Below are 17606 nucleotides of genomic sequence, written 5' to 3'. Positions count from 1 at the left end.
TGGTTTACTGTTAGTGGTGCTGGCAGTGCAAATTTCTGTACAAATGCAACTGTGTGGCTCAATTCCCCAGTGGTCATGATGAAACTACAACTCCCAGGATGCATTCTGCCCTGCAGAGTCAATGCGATTCAGTGAGACTTTTGCTTCATGATGACTGATGCACAGACATAGAAAAGGTGGCTGGAGGCATGGAACAAACTATGGTATGGCTCTGTCTTCACTCACATCATACTTCCAAACCCTTATTGCATATAATGCACTTGCCTGGTCTCTGCTGTTCATGCTTCTACAGCTGAGCATGGAAGGTCAGAGGAGCTGCATGCAGGACCCTCCTTGTTAGAACCGGGATCTCTAGTTCGCCGGGGTATGTAACCTAGTCCAATTAGGGACCACTGCTTCTGCCAGGGTAGCTTGGCGCAGTGCAGGAAGGCTAAAATTCAGTGGAAATGTGAAAAATATTTGTGCAACACACATCAATAGTGACACAGTGAAAGCATTCACGAAGGACACTACACCGATTTTATATGAAAATGAGGTTATCTTTATCAAAAAATCAGGGAAGAAAAAGGGATGCGATTCCATGTGTGTGTGTATATATATATCTATTCACTGAAAAAACCATAGGTTATACAGCTACATATATATATATATATATATATATATATATATATATATATATATATATATATATATATATATATATATATATATATATATTTATTTATATATATATATATATATATATATATATATATATATATATTCACTGAAAAAACCATAGGTTATAGACCATATATAGTTAGGAATTCACATTTACAAAACCTTATTTTACTCACACAAAACCATTGAAATTCCATATATAGTTAGTTGCACTAACTATATATCGCTGATGACATCTCATTTGACATTACTGATCACATCACTGATGATATCATTCATGTGATACTACGATGAACCTCTTCAGACTCTAATATAACCTTAGATACAATCAGTGTAAACAGACACTCACAGACTGTCACTCATCCATGGAGTTACTCACACACCTAGTCAGTCATGCAAAGAATCAATCACACCTCCATTTCCTCAACTATACAGTTATACAAACTTTACTTATTCAAACATATACTAACACATATTTACTCTCTTATACAATCCCTGATACAAGTTCACAATGATCCATACAGCCACTCACACATTCACTGGCTCTTATGCACAGTTATTTATATATGTCAACTCTCACATGTACTGTGTTTTACATATGTACTTACTTTGACATGTAGCACTGAGATATCCATTCACTCACCAATACACTCATGCACACAGTCAACCGCCCATACAGCTGTTTCCACATGCACTTTTGAAACCATACATCTAGTGAATCAACTGCTCACACATCTATGCACAGAGTCATACACCTCCCAGCCACCCACACACACACTCAGTCTCCCATACAAATACTTGGGCAACCAATCAATAACCCATATAGTTACTCATATAGCTACTTATCAACACATGCAACAGTTTACAGAACAACAGACATAATGATGCACAAATTAAGACAGTTTAGTCACTAACCCATGCACTCAGTGAGACACATTTAATCACTCACTCATACAGTCAGTCATGCACCTACTAAATCCTTCATCCAGACACTTATACATCCACTCATTCTTCAATATATAAGACATATTTTAACTTTACAGAAACATACAGTCACTGGATGTTGTCATCAGTGATGTCATCAGTGATGTCATTTGAGATGTCATCAGTGATGTCATCAGTGATGTCACTGACCATGTCATGAATGATGTAATATGTGACATCATCAGCAGTGGATTGCGGGTGCGCGATATATAGTTAGTGCAACTAACTATATATGGAATTTCAATGGTTTTGTGTAAGTAAAATAAGGTTTTGTAAATGTGAATTCCTAACTATATATGGTCTATAACCTATGGTTTTTTCAGTGAATTTTCAAGGTTTTGTAAATGCTAATTCCTAACTATATATGGTCTATAACCTATGGTTTTTTCAGTGAATTTTCAAGGTTTTGTAAATGCTAATTCCTAACTATATATGGTCTGTAACCTATGGTTTTTTTCAGTGAATATATATATATACATACATATATAAACATATATCATCTGTATATCTATATAAATACAAACATAAATGCATGCATACATATACATATATGCATACAGATGCATGTTATTTACATGAAAGTCGAAAAAACACTAATAAAAGCAAAGCTAAAAAGCCACCTCATTACAAACAGAATGGCTTTAACTTAAGCGAGGGCGAGATCTATTGCATTTTCAATGCTTGTTTACTTTGGTTCCATCAAGAAGGCATTCAGATGTGTCACACATTTGCCATAAATTCTGAATGTTAGCACTCTAGTTGCACATTAGATCACTGTAGTAAAGCTACTGCTCACCAGGGACGTCTGCTGTTGGTATTCAAAGTGCATGTTTCAGTCTGCATGTCAGAATTTTTTTAATGAAATAGAAGAGGATTTGAGAAGTCACTCAAAATGATCCCTAATTTTTCTTTCTGAAGCACTAATCATACTTTCTATGGCAACATTAACCCCCTCATGTTGTTCCTTTTTAAATTGAGTGTTTTCAGACTTACCACTTCATTCCAATCAAGATGGCTTCTGGTGTGCCATACTTTTGTCATAAGTAAGACTGTTAGCACTCTAGTTGTTCTTTAGAACACTCTGGGACATTCTGTCATTGGGGTATACTTGGGGTACATCTGGGTGATATTTGGGCTACATTTAGGCTCTTTTGTCTCTGGTGGCCATCTTGGGAGACTGTATGTCAGAATTTTTTAATGAAATTGAAGAGGGTTTGAGAAGTCACTCAAAATGTGCCCTAATTTTTCTTTCTGCAGCACTAATCATAATTCATATGGCAAAATATACCCCCTCATTTTGTTCCTTTTTAAATTAAATGTTTTAAGAGTTACCACTTTCTTCCAATCAAGATGGCTTCAGGTGTGCCATACCTTTGTAATAAGTAGGACTGTTAGCGCTCTAGTTGTTCTTTAGAACACTCTGGGACATTCTGTCATTGGGCTATACTTGGGCTACATCTGGGTGATATTTGGGCTACATTTGGGCTCTTTTGTCTCTGGTGGCCATCTTGGGAGACTGCATGTCAGAATTTTTTAATGAAATAGAAGAGGATTTGAGAAGTCACTCAAAATGTGCCCTAATTTTTCTTTCTGCAGCACTAATAATACCTTCTATTGCATAATATACCCCCTCATTTTGTTCCTTTTTAAATTAAATGTTTTAAGAGTTACCACTTTATTCCCATCACGATGGCTCCAGGTGTGCTATACCTTTGTAATACGTAGGACTGTTAGCGCTCTAGTTGTTCTTTAGAACACTTTAGGAGGCTGCAGTAGAGCACAAAGGAATCAACTGACAGTCTCTGTCCTTGTTGGATGTACATGTTTTACTGAGAATGTCAGACTTCATTTTCACATGACTGAGAAAGATAATGTGAATTTACAGGAAATATGCTTTCAGTTTAGCTTATAGATCCCCTTCCAAACCACTGTGGGAAATCATGAGATATTAGTTTTCTTTCAAACAATATTCATGATATCACAGCAGAAGGCTTTTTCACATGGTAAAATCACCTTAGAACACACCACAATTCCTAAAACGAGTATGGTACCATCAACAAATGATTTATAATGTAACTAAAGTCCTAAAACCCTCTATTAACTACAATGCTTTTTAATGAGGTGCTATCATGTATATTGGTCTCAAGATGGCTGCCAACACTTCTTGGATGAAGTGCTGACAGCCAATCAGATCAGATGTGTGGTTAGGCTCCGCCCAGATATATATATTTTTTTTAACCTAAATTACTCAAAATCCACTGGAGCACATATATTGAGACCTAGCAAAGGCACATCGCCAAAGTTATTAGACATAGAATTTTCAAAAATCCCATAGAGAAAAAATCCTAACTATATATACCTACTGGCGACTGCCAGTAGGTAATATATATATATATATATATATATATATATATATATATATATATATATATATATATATATATATATATATATATATATATATATATATATGCACGTTTCTGTTGTCCCATAAAGGTGTCAGAAAAAGATAGGCTGGCAAACTGGTATCCAATCCACAGATTTTATTACACCAAAAGACCCCCTTCACCCCTTACAGACGCGTTTCGCCTTTGCAGGCTTCGTCAGTGTAACGTTAGTGCAAAATCGAAATCGCCATTTTAAAGCCATTGGCCCGCTATGCATGTCACAAACATAAAAGAGGGACATTATCTGTTTAACATTTTGGCGGCCATCTTGTAATGTACATATTACATTGAAATAGTAGGCTAAAAAGAGGCGACTAATGTGAAAGTGCATAGTGCTCATTAAAAACCATTAACGTTATGTTATAAAAATATTTTTTTTTCATCAAGACATTGACACAGCAAAAATTCATGTATTCAGCAATTGAAATGTTTCCCACAATTGTTTTTTTCAATATGCTTGATGTTAGTTATTGAGCCCTGAATGGGCAATTTTATCAACAGTGCAAACAGTGTTAATCAGGCATGACATGTTTGTTGGAAAAGATGGAGATGTTATATAGTTTCAGTTCATCCTCATGCCATCTTATCCACACATTCCAGGCAATTTACAGATTATAAATGAACCCAAAGTTCTTCATTATTGTTCAAACCCCACGGAGTCGTAGTTTTTAAGCTAATGATGTGTTTAGACTCCAAAATACGTAGGGCCTTGTCTCTGTCACCCCCTCGTTCTAATTTGGGGACCTGATCGATGCAGTAGAAACTAAGTTTTTCCCACTTGCTTTGATGGTGTTCAGCAAAGTGTCGGGCAACAGGATATGATTTATCTTTGTTTGTAATTGCCCGCATGTGTTCAAGAATTCTTAGTTTCGCTGGTTTAATAGTGCTGCCGATGTATCGCAGCTTGCAAGGACAGGTGAGACAATATACAGTGTATTCTGAGTTGCAATTAAGCAACTGCTTGATCTTAATGTTGGGTTTGTTGTCGCCTGTACGATTTGGGGATTCAGATATTTTACCACTAAATCTGCATGCCTTACACTTAAGACAGGGAAAGAAACCAACCGATTTCGAAATTTTGATGGGTTGAGCCAAGGATCTAAAATGGCTATGGACCAAATGATCTGCCAAAGACGGACATCTTCTGTAAGTGATTAAAGGCCTCTTTGGCAGATTTTTCTTGAGGATCCTGTCAGCAGTGAGTATGTGCCAGTGTTTCTGAAAAATGCTCACTATTTCGCCTGATTTGGTGTTAAATTCCGTTATCACTCGGACCTCATCAGGTGCCTCAGTTTTTTGTTTGGGAACAAGGAGATCCCTCCTATTAATCCCAGAGGCTTTACTGCTGGCTTGTTTCAAGATATTGCTGTTATATCCCCTACTCTCAAATCTACCATGAGCTTCAGTTACTGCCTGTTTATAGTTTTGTTCAAGAGAACAATTTCTCTTTAGGCGTAAAAATTCGCCGTATGGTACATTTTTTACAAGACTTTTCGGATGGTATGACCTGGCATGCAAGACCGCGTTTCCCGCAGTAGGTTTTCTGTACAGGCGGGTTTGTAAGACATTATTATGTACAAAAATTTCAAGGTCAAGGTAATTGATGCTACTGGTACTGATTGTGCTAGTAAATGTCAAATTGAGAGTGTTGGTGTTTAGGGTAGAGATGTACTCTTCTGCTGACTGACGATCCCCTTGCCAGATTATGAACAGGTCATCTATGTACCTAGTCCACATCAAGATTTTCTCTGTCCATTCATGATTAGAGTCACTCCATGCCTCGTGCTTCTCCCACCAGCCCACGAATAAATTCGCGTAGCTGGGGGAGAAGCACGAACCCATTGAGGTCCCCCGTTTCTGGTTGTACATGGTCCCATCAAATAAAAAAATGTTATTAAACAAGCAAAATCTAATCATAGACAAAATCATGATGTTATGGTTACGGAAATGTTCTGGTTTTTGGTCTAGAAACCATTTCACGGCCAATAGGCCCTGCTCGTGGTTGATGCAGGTATAAAGATTAACTACATCTAAGGTGATTAACAACATTCCGGAATCCCATGTGATGTTGTCCACAATGCTCAGGAAGTCTTGTGTGTCCTTCAAATAGGACGGAAGGTTTTTGACGAAGGGAGCCAAATAAGAGTCTACAAATCTGGAAGTTTTTTCGAGAAGGCTTCCGATAGAGGACACTATAGGACGTCCTGGAGGTTTTTTGGCATGTTTATGCACCTTCGGCAGGTGATAAAATGTAGGTACAATCGGCGCTTCACATTTTAGAAAGAGGTACTCATCCATGGTTAGCATACCTTCTTTCTGCCAGTTGTCTAACATGCCGTGGAAAGTCAAAATGCTTTTGTTATACTCAGATCTCTGTATGGGGGTATAACATTCTTTGTCTTTTAACTGTCTATGTGCCTCTGCCAGGTAATGTTCTCGGTCGAAGATCACAATATTTCCTCCTTTATCAGAAGGTTTGATTTCAATTGTTGTGTCTTCTTTAAGTGTCCTAATTACTTGCCATTCTCTTTTCGTTATATTTGATGTTTTATGATTTATTTTGTTCTTTTTTCCAGATGAGATCTTGTCTAGATCTTCCAGCACTGCTTCGTTAAAGAGATCAATTGCATCATAGTTTGTGACCGGCAGTTTTTTTGACTTGTTTTTCATATTACTAGGATCACGTTTTTGCGTGGTATTGTTCTCTGGTGACGTTTCTACTGTTGTAGTATTGAGCACAGTTTCTTGTGTGGGTATCAGGAGTATGTTTAAAAAAAATTTTTTTAAAAATATATATATATATATATATGATGTCATTTGAGATGTCATCAGTGATGTCATCGGTGATGTCATTTGAGATGTCATCAGTGATGTCACTGACCATGTCATGAATGATGTAATATGTGACATCATCAGCAGTGGATTGCGGGTGCGCGATATATAGTTATTGCAACTAACTATATATTCGAATTTCTATGGTTTTGTGCAAGTAAATTAAGGTTTTGTAAATGCTAATTCCTAACTATATATGGTCTATAACCAATGGTTTTTTCAATGAATTTTCTTGGTTTTGTAAATGCTAATCCCTAACTATATATGGTCTATAACCTATGGTTTTTTCGGTGAATTTCATTGGTTTTTTAAAAGCTAATATCTATAGCTGTAACATATATTTTTATTCTAATTCACAAATATTTTTTATATATATTTGTATTATATTTTTTTAAATCAATTTATATTATAGTTTATATTATTTTTTCTTGTTTCGTTGCCGGTCCGCGAATCGGTAAACGTTCCGTTAGTGCAAATACCGCGTTAGAAAGGCACATCGTGACGCGTCCCGTAAACGCAACATATTGCGTTACTACGTAATGCCCCTTATGACGTGCTGCGTTAGCGCACCCGGAAGCGTTCTGGAACGCGAACCAAGGCGCGAAACGTAAAACCCCGGAATCGATCCGAGGTGCGGCGCGGAACGCGGAACGTAAGCATAACAGGTCATGTGACTAGTTAATAAAACTTTTCATTGGTTGATTTTACTTTTAGTTTCCTAATGATGGAACGCTTGATCATATGACGTAAAACAAACACTTTTCATTGGTTTAGAACATTTTGTTTTCTCAAATGATGAAAGTCCCACCTTTTTTCCTCACTCCGACTTTCATTTTTATGAGAGAAAGACCTGTTTTTGTTTGCTAAGACATGGCATTTCTATTAGCTGCAGCTGCTGGATCTCCACCACCTCCACCACCACCAAAGAAGAGAGGACCGACTAGCCAGGTCATCTTCGACCAGGAAGAAGAAGAAGAGGAAGACGAGGAACAGGAGCAAGGGACAAGTGGCTTTCTGAAAGAAATGCCAAGAACGTCCCGTGTGAAAGTGAATTTTATCTGGCAATTTTTTACTTTTCCTTCTCATGAAAAGAAAGTTAATGCCAGGTACGTTACCTGCCTCATCTGCAAAAAAACACTCTCGAGAGGGACCAAAAAAAAATGTAGCTTTGGTAATCATACCATGCATCGGCACATGGAGACTTGGCACCCTCTTAATTATTCCAAAGCGCAATTTCGAGATTTGGTGGAAAACCCCCGACCGGCAAAAACATCCACCAATGACTTTACAATAAATGAGTCAGAGGCAAGGGAAATGGTTCCAAATCTGCAAAAGAACTTTGGGCAGATGAGATTGACTTGTGTACAGTGTGGAAAATTAATTTCATGCGGAGAAATGAGTATTACTTTAATAAATAGATCATCTGAAAATCATCAATGTCCAAAACGTCCTAGAAAGTAATTTTTTTTTTGTTGCTCCTGTTGAGCCCTTTGAAGTAAATCATTTTTGTTTCTCCTTCCTCAAAAAAAATTCAAAAAATATATAAAACATCAAAAATAATAAAAAAAAAGTTCTTTTCAGAACTACCTTCCCTTTTCAAAAAAAATTGCTAGAATGTTTAGCACTCTAGCATCCTCTATTTCTATTGATACGCTTCCCGGTTAGCGTTCGAGTACGCGAACCGGGAGCAAAGTAAAAAAAATATTTTTAAAAAAAAGACGAATTAATAAACAGAGTAATGTGAAAAGAAAGAAAAATAGAGTGAGTAACACACAGTTACTGTAGAAAGAGGGACTGATAAAAGAAGTGAAAAGAGTAGTATAAATAAGTAATAGAAAAAGAAATGAAGGAAGTAGCAAAGACAGGAAACTAAGGGTTAAAAAAAAGAAGCAGAGGAACTAATAAAAGTTAAATCTGATAGACATGTAACGTAAAAAGTACTAAACGCTTACCTTATAATTGTCATTACCGTACTGTATTGTCATTTTCATACTTTTTATCTGTGTAAGAAAGAACAAAAAAATTTAAATTAATACAAGATGGTAAAAAAAGAGTGAGCATAAGACAAAATGAATGTTAAATGTTAAATGTGGTATACTAGTAAAGCGTACAGCTGACCCAGCAAAGAAGCGTCCCGGCGCTGTATTTTGCTGGGGAACCCATCCTGGCTTTCCCTGTGAGATAAACCCTCCTGAGCATCCCCAAGGTGATGCCAGGCATCCCCGGCGCTGATGGGGCTGTTAGTTGAGATTAAGCAAGCTATTACCCAAAGTTGCTGAGTGGGACCCATGGTTGGAGTAGGCACCGAAGCAAAAATTATCGAGTCCGCTGACCAAGCCCAAGATCCTGCCACGTCAGGAATTGAACCCTGGTCCCAGGCCGACCTCTGCTTCTGGGTCTACCGCCTCTAATCAGTGAGCCACACCAATCCATATACATATTACAAAATCACAATTCAAAGTAGAAAATTAATTAAACATATTTAATGGTTTATTTTTGCTGTAATCAGAAAAAATCAAATTTCACTGAAAACAGTGAGTTGAAGGTATTCATCATATAACAGCGGGGAAAAAAAACACAATCAAAATGATTGTGTTTAAAAAACCCAAATAATATAAATAAGCAGAAATAGGAACTTCTCCAAAGTAACTTACTTTCTATAACGTCAAAGGATATCCTATGAACAGCTTATACTCAGTTGTGCTGTTACTATTTTCTGCCCGCCACTTTCTGAAAGATAAACTCAATTGTTTTAAGAAAACTGAGACATACAAAGCAATTTGAAACAGCACACTAAGTTACAGCAACATCATTGTAGTCCAATTTACTACCCTAAATGCTGACTTCAAAAATCAAGTTAAAAGGCAACATTGCTTCATACTCAATTAGTAATGTTTGCTGAAAGAATAGCCATTTTTAAAATTTTAAATAAGCTGTGTAATATCCAGATGTTGTCAAAGGACCAGCATATTATGTAATAACTGCAGTTGCAAATGTTCTTCCTTAAATCGATGACTGTGTAGCAAAAACATTTTTAATTAGACTGGACAACTTATTTTCTTCTAGTTTATGTAGTTGAAATTGTAAAATGACATTTCATCCATAAGTTTTCAAAAATATTGTGGACAGCATTGCAGACTTACATTTCCTCTACTCCTTTATTTGATCTGCTGCTTGACTTTGCTTATAAAAACAAATAGTTTTCGCTCTGTACTACAATTATCCACAAGGCCATATATAGTAGGAGCCATTAGAACCTCTGTAAATTCCTCTAAACAAATCCCAAGCTTCCTTTCCTAACATTTTGGTTGTAAGAACACCAGGTAAGAATTTTGAAGGTGGAAAGGCAATCTTTTTTTAAAAGTTAAAACAGAATCATTGCAGAATGACCATCCGTTTCCAGATTTCAAATAAGCTGTGTAATGTCCTGAATTAGTTGAAGGACCGTTATGATATATAATTGCAGTAGTTTTAAAAGTCCTTCCTGATATTGACAACTGCGAAGCCACAAAATTATTAATTAAAGTTGTCAATTTAGTTCCATCAGGCCTACATCGTTGGAACATTAAAATGACATACTGGCCATAACTTCGTAAAATTAACGTGGACAGCATTCCAGACTTACATTGGCTGCACTCCATGTTTTGATCAGCTGCCTTTACTAGCTTATTGAAGGATACTGATTTACTGTCAGGCAAAGTTAAATATATAAATCTTTCTGAGTCTACACTAGTAGTACTTGATAGCCTACAGTTCTCGCAGTCATGCTGCCATTGATAAGAAAGGCCAAATAGATAATCTACATCTACACCCTCATCTTGCAATACATCAAGCATATACATTAAAAACTCCTGACAATCCTGCTGAATATTTTCAGAGAATTCTGCTTGACCTGAACATTCGTCTAACAGAAAACGAATTTCAGACACACTTTCTACTCTCGTTTTATCAGCACTACATTTCTCTAACACAGAATTCAACAAACAGCATAAACTTTGTTCCGAATTGATCACAATCTGTTCTTTGAAAGTCTCTAGTGAAAAGAGAACATTAACAACTGCATTAGCATAGCAGTTGACACCAGAACTATTTTCAAATTTAAAACCAACAACATTTTCAACAGAATTCATTTTATTCCTGCTTCCACTTTTGGGTTCATCAACTTTTGCTCTTTTTGCTACAACATCCCTACTATTACTGATATTTATTCGTTTCCGGCCTACCACACATTTCTCAATCAAAGGATATTGAGGCAAATGTGGCGCATACTCTCTTCTTAACCTATTGTATTCCTTAACACAATCTAGATCTGCACAAATGTTTGTGACATTACAGTCAATCAAGTACAAACCCGATAAAGTTTTGACTCGTGACAATGCTACATAAGCCATGCCCTCTTTGAATACAGAACTGCCAATATTCACTAAAGCAGTGTCTACACTTAAACCTTGCGATTTATGAATTGTCACCGCATATGCCAAGCAAACAGGGAACTGCTTACGGCGAACATATAAGTCTTTAACAAGCAAAAACCTAGCAGAGCAACGACCAATTAGCTGTACTTCCTCAATGCCATCAAATTTAATTTTTAAAAATTCAATTCCATCTCTATTTCTGTATTTCTCAAAATCAACAACATTACCCATTGATCAATTTACCAGACCTCTTTCAACATGTAAATTCCTTCTCAAAATGATTCGGCAATTTAAGCACACATTCAAAGTCTTTTCAAAACCCGCAGTTTTAGATATAGTCTTCTCTAATTAATCCAATTTAGATTTCAAATTCTCTGACAAAATAATTGTTGCTCCCATATGCTCTATTTTGTCAATAGCTTCAAGTTTCACAATCTCTTGTTTTTCTAAATTCAACATTTTGTTGTTGAAGATGGAACATTCTGCAAGAGTTGGCATCAAACATATTCCAGATTTCTTCACAGTAATTTTCTGAAAAATATCCTCTGGCAAAACGTCTTCTTCTGGATATAAATTTGACAGTAAGCGTGCATGTAAAGCTTCTTTACCACGTCAAGTCACTCTCCCGATTCTAATATCTTGTAGAATATTCTTGTAATCTTCGTCCTTCGCCTGACGCATATTTTCACGCAGCTCAGCATAACTGAAGTTTAACCATATGTTAACGTTGCCAATGCTCCCTAGGCACTTCTTGGTATCTTCATGTGTAAGCAGTTTAAACACTGGTTGTCCTTTCACTGGTGTCAGCTGCAGAAGATCACCAAAAACAATGATGTGTTTGCCACCGAATAACACATCATACTCTGTTTTAAGAACTTCCTGCATTCCTAAATGCACAAAAGCAAGCATGAGATTGGAAACCATGCTTACTTCATCAATGATAAGAAGTTTCATCTTCTTCAAAACTCGAGATACTTCACAACAAGCATCTACAGATAACTTGTGGTATTGTAATTTGTTATCATGCTCCACTGGCAGCATCAGTAACCGATGCAAAGTAATCCCTTTAATGTTATGAGCTGCCAGTCCAGTTGGAGCGGTCACAACACAAGACAGTGATGAATCAGTCCTTTTCTGCATATAACATGAAATTGCTTTAATAAGGAAACTTTTTCCAGTTCCTGCTTCTCCACTCACGTACAGTCGGACAGGCTTCAATGACGTACATGAGCACTCTTTCTTCTCATGACTTAATCCATGCTCAATTTGGTTGGTAACTTCGACATATATTTTCCTCTGCTCAACGTTAAGTTGTCTTTCCAATTCTTCTAAGTTAACCGCATCCTTCTGAGCATGTGCCATGGCTCTTTCCACTTCAATCATGGCAGTGGCAGCTTCATTTTCAATAACTGGTTCTCCTAGTGGATCCTGACTCAATGAAACAGAACTCTGACTGTCCTGAGAACTGTGTCTAGCAATCTCGGCTGCAATTGTTGCTTCCTGCTCAATTTCTGCATTCAACATTTGTAGATATTTTGGAAAAAACAGGACATTCTATGGACTCCTTGGCTGCATTGAAAGAGTCTTCGTAACAGAGGAAATCCCCAAGCAGTTCCTCTTCTGCACGCCAAGGCTTGAAAAGTTGCAAAAGAGCTAAATAGAAAAACTCTTTTCTTTCGGGAGATTCGCAATCCAATTTTCGATGATTTATCAATTGACATTTTTTTTGCTTGACCAGACATCCCTCACTTCCAATTACAGCATACACACCTTTATCAATATCTTCTTTGATGTTCCTCTTGAAAACGTAATTTTGAAGAACTTCATACAGACAAGCATTCTCCAGGTGACTGCTTCTATTTGGATAATATGTATCCAACATGTTGCTCTTCAAAATATCTGTACTGTTTGGCTCCTTCTCCGCCAAATACTCAATTTCCCGTACAGGTTTCAGAACTCGATTACGCGTTGCAGCAAGACCAAGACTCGCCCAAATGATACTCCTAGATTTGGCATAGAGACTTGCTGAAGATAACCGGTCAGAGCATTCGTAAGCTCCAATTTCTCGATGCGACAACATCTTCAGACTGAAACTGTACAACTTCTTACTGAGGCTCTTTTCATGGGAAATATCCTCCCACATATCCTTCAGTTCTGTCTTTTCTTTTTTAGTGATGTAAGACGTCACATACCGAGCCACAGCCATACAGTTGTCAGCCACAAACTGTATATCCATGTTAGCATTCCACATGGACAAAATCACTGGGTTGTAGTCGTTGATGTACTTGGACTCTTCGTTTCTTTTCAAATTGTATGTGTTTTTGGGTGATTTCCTCATCACATTATGTCGCAGCGATGACATCAAATTGTTAACTCTTCCTTTTGATAACACCAACCGTGGAAATGCAAAACGACATTTGGTGTAGTATTTGTCCTTGTTTCTGAATTTACGACGTCAGTACTTTCCACAACGATGGCTTTGAAACCGTAAAACTTGTTCTCTTAGACTTTTGTCTTCGTTTGTCTTTGGAACAGCACATGTAGCATACTGTTCTATTAAACTCATCACTAAGTCATCCGGATCTGTTCCAAATTTGGGTGCATCTTTGATCCATAGTAGCATATGTATATGAGGAGCACCTCTTGCTTGATACTCCTTTCTCCAGAAGAAATCCAACACCTCTCCAAGAGGTGGATTTTTCGTGTTCATGATGAAAGACATCATAGCTTCAAATCTATGATTGAAGTACCTGCAAACATTCACAGGATCCAAAGAGCACAGTTTTCCGGGTGTCTTAAATTCAATATTTTCAATGTTTCCATTTACCTCTCGTAGAAATTCAAGTAAGTCTTCCCAGCCATACTCAGCACAGCTGAGAGTGAGGAACCATGTGGGAGTTCCTAAGTTCCTCAGCATGCATTTTAAGTCACAATGACGGCGGTACCAATACTCATTAGTACCACGCTGACAAGCCATGAGATTAATCAGGTGAGAATCCAAAATACTGTCTTGCACATTGACTTTATCCATAAAGTCCCTTGCCGAGATATTTCGCAGTTGTATACCACTTTTCAAGATGTGGTTCACTGCATAAGACAATCCAGAGAGATCACTTTCAAACAATAGATGAAATAAATAGGGAATGCATTGTCGAAACCTAGGATCTTCTGTATACAATCGTAAAGTCCGGTATTCTGAAGCAGGAATTTGAACAGGTCGCTCATCATAACGTCCTCCTCGACCTGTGGGAAATAACTGTGGGAAACACCGAGCTTCCAAACTTTCCTCCCAAACACTAATAGGACTCCCTTTGGCTTGTTTCATTTGAAACAACTCAATAGCATTCCCCATGACTTCCTTGGAATGCAAAGGATGAACACTATAATGTTCATATATTTCTTCCTTTTTCGAGGCTTCTACTTTCTCAATTTGACCAGGACACAAATCGCTGTCCTCTTCTTCACTTACTTCCTCTTCTGCAACACATACATTTTTGTAGTACTTATTATTTTTTATCAAATACAATGTTGCCTTTTTAACTTTCCTAACATCCACTAAATCTTGCCAGATTTTCTTACTCTTTGTCGGAACACCATTAACTATGATAACCAGAGGTTCCTCTTCCACTTTCTCTACTCCAATTGTATTAATGTTTTTCTTCAAATCCAAAGGCAAATAAACAACCCTTCCCTTTAATCCTCTCTGTGTGATGGAGGCAACTTCCCTGTCTTTGGCTCCATTCGTACAATAGCCTGGAAGGGATGGACACTTTGAATCAAAATAGATTAATAAGTATTTAAATCCTTCAATTCATAAGGAATGTCATCTAATTCCAGATTATTATAAACCGCTCTAGCAGGCATCTGGTTTTGGTTTAATTTGTTATAGCAATAAGTATACATACGTTGGTCTGCTCCCAAATCAAAACAATATTTCTACCATCAAGTATGTGGCAAAATCCTTCCATTCACTATTGTTTTCCATATCACTCTTTGCATATATATCCACTAACTTAGTCTGATTCTTATAATAAGTCCGTCGACAACACACACAAGTGAAATTAGGCCTCTCACTTGATTTCACCATAAATGTGGAAATTTCCTTGTGAAACTACTCTGTACTGAAAATCTGTTCACTGTCTTCCACATTACCATCTTCTAGTGGTTCAATATCAACATTGTTCTCTTTACCAGCAAAATAACAGAACTCAATTTCTTGACAAATATTCTTCACATCTACTTCAGAACCATGCAAAAGAGCTTTGCTTAATTTTTTAAGCATAATTGCTGGACTCTTAGCATAAAACAACATTCTAACTAATTTCCTCACTTTATTATGATGCACTGCAAGCATCCTGAAATGATGAAATACAGTCTGGCATACTCTCCTAGAAAGACAAGCCAGTGAATGACCACGCAAACCTGTCACTTGTCTCACTCTGCAAGGATCTAATTCTTGCAACAACTTTATTTTTTGCTTTACACTTTTCTTATGAAATGTCCGTATAAAATCACAAAGCAAATTGATGGAATCCTGTCGCACACTGCAAATAGAACTACACTTCCAGGTCTACACTGGTCCCTTAGGACGTCTCCCTAAAACCTCATCACTTAGCGCCTCTTCTACATCTGCAAACACAAGTATTTCTTTTTCAACCGGATGACCATCTTTTACCTCATATGCTCGACCACTGCTGTCAACTGCATGCACCAAAACATTGTCCTGAAAATAACTCTCCTCATTAAAAAATGCCTCACTATTTGAACTATGCATCCATTCTCCTAAGAAAACTTCACAAAAATGACTCCGATTAACGTCTCTCTTCCATCTACTATTAGATTTGAAAACATAGATTACCTTGTTTAGTTTCCTAATTCTATTAATTACCAAAATAAATAACTTTCGCTTGATTTCGAAAGCCTGATCAATAATTTTCTCTACATTTTTCTTTTTCTTATAAAATGACACTTTCTGTTGACCTTTTTTAAATTGTTTTACCGAATTGACAATTACCCTGTTACGGAACATTCGCTTACGAATGTCCCTGAAAATATTTGCCCTTCTACTGCCATGCACAGAGTTATCTCCTGCTCTAGCACAAACTTTTTTCACGGGCCTTTCCTTTCCATTTAAATTGGCTCTCTTTTTCTGGACTAAAACTTGTTCTGTAGTTATACTTTTGTTTCTACAAATGTTTTTAAGGAATGATTTCGTTCTCTTACCCGGTGTTCTCTTCGTCCGTTGAGGTAATATTAATGTAGAGGACTGCTGCAAAATATTAGGTAACTGCTGTCTTTGACGTTTTGTAGCCTTTCGAATTCTATCCTTAGACGGCATTGTCTAATTCCCAAATAATCTGCAGTTGAATCTGTGGTGAAATATAATAAAAATTGTTATTAACCACTATTACCAAACAGTAAATCAATAACAGTAAGAACTAGATTCGACAATGCTATAAAAAAAAAAAAAGTATGCACAAGAGTGCAGGGGGTATCACTTTGACACCCTCTGACACCCTCAAAACAGGCACAGGTGCCATGTGGCAAGCAAACCAACCCTAAGGGCAGGTCTGCCTTTCACATGACATAGGTGTGCGAGCACACATGTGCATGCACACCGGAATCGGTATTTTACCATGAAGTTTGATTTCATGCTAAAATACCGATTCGTTAAGGCCTTTGGGACTCAGAAGACTCCCCCCTACATAACAAATTAACAGAATCTGTAAAATTACCGATTCGGTATTTTACCGAACAAATAATTTTTCCGATTCTGTAAATGTAGATTTACCTACATGTGGCCTTGGATTTAACCCCCACATACCGATTGCCATTTAACGGTTGGAAACGGCCGAAAACGGCCGTAACCGGTCGGTAAATGGCCTGAAACGACCACCTACATCTGGCCCTAAGTATGCATGCATTTGATTTCAAACAAAGTTTTAAAACATTTTATGTAAAACAATAATACACCTAGGGCCATATGTAGGTAAATCACATTTACCGATTTTGAAATACCGAATATTACCGAATTTTACCGATTCGGTATTTCAAAATCGGTAAATGGGATGTAGGTACCAACATCTGATTTATTACCGATTCCTTAAAAATTCGGTATTTACCGATTCGGTAAATACCGAATCGGTATTTGCTATTGAATCCTATGGGCCTTGAAGCCCATAGGATTCAATTCAAATACCGATTCGGTATTTACCGAATCGGTAAATACCGAATTTGTCAAGGGTGCAGGGGGTATCACTTTGACACC

This window comes from Lissotriton vulgaris, chromosome 5 (assembly GCF_964263255.1).
Source record: "Lissotriton vulgaris chromosome 5, aLisVul1.2, whole genome shotgun sequence".
Taxonomy (NCBI): Eukaryota; Metazoa; Chordata; class Amphibia; order Caudata; family Salamandridae; genus Lissotriton; species Lissotriton vulgaris.
This window is presented reverse-complemented; position numbering follows the sequence as displayed.